This window comes from Octopus bimaculoides, chromosome 13 (genome assembly GCF_046866305.1).
Source record: "Octopus bimaculoides isolate indiv1 chromosome 13, ASM4686630v1, whole genome shotgun sequence".
Classification (NCBI taxonomy): domain Eukaryota; kingdom Metazoa; phylum Mollusca; class Cephalopoda; order Octopoda; family Octopodidae; genus Octopus; species Octopus bimaculoides.
In genome coordinates, this window is record NC_142940.1 from 46,749,543 (window position 1) to 46,754,542 (window position 5,000).

Here is a 5,000-nt window from a genome sequence, read left to right on the forward strand (position 1 = left end):
CTCAATAGACCATTTCTCGCTGAGCAAATATCCATGGTAACCGACCCAGCAGAAAGGTATTTTATTTGACACGAAATCGAGGATGAAACTCGTTGCTTCACTCCCGCGAAGCGTACAAACCATCAGGCGATACGAGTAGGATTCTTAGATAACTACTGAAAATACAGAAATGTTCGGCACCATATTGCAAGCAGAGAAAATAATAGAATATTAAAGAATAAAATAATAAAGAATAGAATATTTAACTACTTCTGTAGATTCTACTCGGGGCCAGGCATCTCTGACTTGTATTTCATCTTCGACTTGTAATTTTTCTTGTGATATACTTCTAGTATATTCTGCTGTGGTTGTTGTGTTTGTTCCATTTGTTTTGTTTTAAATATTGTACTTCATATATTTTGTCATTGACAGATTTATAGATTCAGTGTTCGACCCATCATTCATATTGCGTTATCAATAGAATTGCAATATATGGTTTTATATTAAGTCCCAAACACTCAGGGACACACCTACAGAGGTTTTAACAAAACATTCACCAATCTCGGTATAAATCAAATAATACATACATACGGAACTGAACTACACTACAAGTTAATTGTTTGGGTCTCAGCCAAAGTCCAGAACTGTGAGAGATCTCGAACCGACTGTTCTTTGATCTCAATGTGTCTCTTTTCTTATACCATTATCAGATGAGGAAGGGCAATTCCATGACATTTTTAGAGTATCTGAGACTGAGGGATGGGTAGGGTTAGGTTATCTTCAGATTGGAGACGGAACATGAATGTATGCAATGGGGAGTAGTCCACTGAAGGCACTTCAGGACGAACTGTTGGGGCTAATGTATGATACGTCTTACGTCTGCTTCACCATAAAAGGAACAATTCACCTTATAGAGTTACATACTATTTTTTTCCCCAAGTTTTACTTCAAAGCGCTACATTGAATGAAAACAAAAAAAAACAATGCATAGTTAAGAAAACTTTTTAACTTCAGAGACATTCTCAATTACCAGCATTGTAAGCTTGATAAATACAAGGTAGCAATGCTAATCCTGTCTACAGCTGTTATCTATGTGTCCTATGTATTCTATATACAAATTAATCCTAGGCTTGAACCTTTCGATAACTTGGTATCCACTCTAAACCTTTATAATTACTTTCAGATTGGGCTATTTCTGATAAACAGTATTATCGTATTACAATAAAGATAATTTAATTACATCGTGTTTAACACGGTAATAAGCATAGAATTAGATAGGTCAGCAAGGGAAATGAATTTGTCTCAATAATACTTGAAATTTAAAGACTCACTCTAGAGGAAACTTATTTAACGTTAGCGAAGAATTAACATTGTAATTCTGCAAGGCTAATTTTTCTTTTATTACGAAATAACATCGGCACCGAAACCAAGAACTTATAATTTTCTTCATTAATGTTGAAACCAGTGTTTTACTACATCGTGGCACATGTTTTATTTGTTTGTGGAGTCTCCGTAGCCAATAGTTGAAAATTATATTTATCACTTTCGAACTGAATTGCGAAAATGCCAAATCAACGGGTAAACATTTTAATTATTATTAACGATTCTACGAGAAAACCACACTAACATTACGTGGTAACTTGTCCGTGTTGAAATAACAGCCGGATCTTACTTAAATCACACTGTTGTGGTAAAGAAGGAAGAACTCCTTAGATCATATAGTATTTGGTTATAGCAAAAAGTTCTGGATGACTGTAATCGAAACATTAGTCAACGCGATAAAGGCAGTCTGTAGCGAAACAAGAACTGAAGTTGAAAAATTAAGATCTTTATGCGCGTTCAGTTTTTGGTAGTTCTTGACAGATACTTATCTATGTGACCGGAACAGTCATATAGATAAGAAGTCTTTCAGTATAATGTCTGGCCATTTACCTCTATCTTTCTGTCAGAGTAAACAGAAAAGTTCCACACGAGTGATACATGTTTATTTTCAAGGAAGTGACATGGTTTGTGTTCCCACCATTTTTTATCATTGTGCCGAGTGCAGTGCTTTCAGTACTGAATAAGTATCTTCTCCTCAGAGTGACACTGGCACTTTTGTCTAGCTCCATGCACATTCCAATGCCATTTCTGAAACTCCGGACAATTTTGATATGGTTTCATTGTTCCATGGTGCTTTTAGCGAAAAGTTTTTGGTTATCCTTGTACTTGAGGTGGTTTATTTTTTTGTTCATAGCACCTATAACACATGATAGCGGGGTCAGAGAGAGTCAGAAAGGTAGGAATGACAGTGGAAATCCCTCTTCTTATGGGCAGAGGGTAGGTTTTAATTCTTCTTCTTCTTCTTCTTCTTCTTCTTCTTCTTCTTCTTCTTCTTCTTCTTCTTCTTCTCCTCCTCCTCCTCCTCCTCCTCCTTCTTCTTCTTCTTCTTCTTCTTCTTCTTCTTCTTCTTCTTTTTCTTCTTCTTCTTCTTCTTCTTCTTCTTCTTCTTCTTCTTCTTCTTCTTCTTCTTCTTCTTCTTCTTCTTGTATTTCGGGAGGGTCATGTATGTTTCTTCTTTGCCAAATAAACACACGGAATTATATATTCGTTCTTCAGTCGTTTATTTCTGCATTATTCTAACTTATGCCTTGTAACAAAAATTCATAAACATATTTTTATCATCATAATTAGTGTCATTATTATTATTACTCTTATCATTATTATCATTATTATTAACGGTCTTCTTGTTCTCGTTCTTCTCTTTCCTTGTTTTTCTTCTTCTTCTTCAATTATTATTATTATTATTATTATTATTATTATTATTATTAATATTATCGTTGTTCTTCTCATAGTTTTTATCATTAGTAGTGATATATCTACACTGTCATTATCGTCGTCTTTGACGTCGTCTCCATCACATCCGTCGTCTTTATATGTTTTATTACATTTCCCAACATTTATTATCGTTTGTTTACCTTAATTAGATGTGTTTTTGCGACAATCATTCCCAATTACATTACAGAATCACTGACACGGCACATATATCCACAAACCTTTTGACATACAGACCATACAGCCACAAAAACATTTATATACATTCTTGCACACATATACACCTGTATATATACATATATATATATATATATATATATATATATATATATATATATATATATATATATATATATATATATATTATTCTTTTACCTCTTCAGTCATTTGACTCCGGCTATGCTGTAGCACCGCCTCTAGTCGAGCAAATCAACCCCAAGACTTAATCGTTGTAAGCTTAGTACATATTCTATCGGTCTATTTTCCCGAACCGTTAAGTTACGTGGACGTAAACACATCAACAATGGGTGTCGAGCGACAGTGGGGAGACAAACACAGACACGCATACGCACATATATGCATATATATATATATATATATATATATATATATATATATATATACGACGGGCGTCTTTCAGTTCTCGTCTACCAAATCGACTCGCATTTCGATATTGCTTGAGGAAAACATTGCGAGTGTTTCTGCCCAGATATGTAGCGGTGTCACAAATATAGCCCGCTAAAATTGTATCCGATTAAAACGATATTGAGTGAACCGATAAGATCCAGTAAATTTCTCCGATGTTGTGCTCCAAAATCGTTTCAATCTAAGGACCAATAAATATTGTACGGTGCTCCAGCATAGCCGTAGTCTAATGACTGAAGCCAGTAAGAGGTGAAAGAAAATATATATTTCTAGAGAGGGACACCTATGTGTATCTATCTATCTATCTATCTATCTATCTATCTATCTATCTATCTATCTATCGATCTATATATATATATATATATATATATATATATATATATATATGCAGAGAGAAAGAGACAGATACAAATAAAGATAGATAAATAGATTGATGCTATATAACTAAACGTACGTGCATCAAAATATGCATTATCCCATTTATGTGTATGTCTGCACATTTATACTTACCCATAAATGCATTCGTACACATATATGTAGATATATGCGTATCTGTATAAGAGCCACTTCAAGCACACGCTACACTTCCTCATGCACATTTACTTCCTAAATCTTCATATCACATGCTGTATGTTTATCATACCAAACATATTGTAACGAACTGATCAAGGTGTCTGCTTATTTAGACGTACAAGACAATAGCAACGGAAATCTAAATAAGATATATTTAGACTTGCCAGAAGAAAAAGCGAGAATGGGTATGTCTGGATAGGAAGCATGAAATGGAAGAAGGAAAACAATAGAATGAAACAGTGAATGGTATGGGATAAATTCTATTTCAACAGGTGAAAATAAGATCAAAGGAGATGTTTATATAAAACAAATTATCTAGAAATCTAAATCTTATTTAACGAAGAGATATGAAATTTTAAATAATATAGTAAACATACAATTTCCCTTGGTTCTGATTAGATATTTGAATTTGTGTCAGTGTGTGTGTGTGTGTGTGTGTGTGTGTGTGTGTGTGTGTGTGTGTGTGTGTGTGTGTATGAGTGTGTATGTACGTGCGTCTGTTTGTCTATGTATGTATACATGTATGTATGTATGTATGTATGTATGTATGTATTTATGGATGTACGTATGCGAGTTTATGAGCGTATGAGTCTGTATGTATTCCTGTATTTGCTTGTTCATATAGTTAAATATGAACATATATCAAGATATGTATATACGTATATATATGTATATATATATATATATATATATATATATATAAATATATATATATATATATATACACACATACATGCGTGAATACAGACATATTTATACGTTCATACATGTAGGCATGCTTGCATGCTACATGAATCGTAAAAGTGCGTACATGCTAACTCTTTAAGATACCGATATATGTGCTCGCGTGTGTTAGAGCATGTGTATGTCTGTGTATGTCCATGTGCATACGTGCGTGTGCATGCAGAAACACAACCAAAGTGTTAGTTGGCAGTAACAGGGAAAGTGAAACTGAATAGGCGGACGTAAAGCATGTACATTGTTTACAC

The 5,000-nt window shown here is 33.8% G+C and overlaps 1 protein-coding gene across 1 annotated transcript in view; it reads left to right on the forward strand.

Annotated features, from left to right (window-relative positions):
* The window catches only part of LOC106869702 (uncharacterized), an 878,940-nt gene that overhangs the window by 672,559 nt on the left and 201,381 nt on the right, over positions 1 to 5,000 (forward strand). The gene's annotated exons all lie outside the window — the stretch shown is intronic.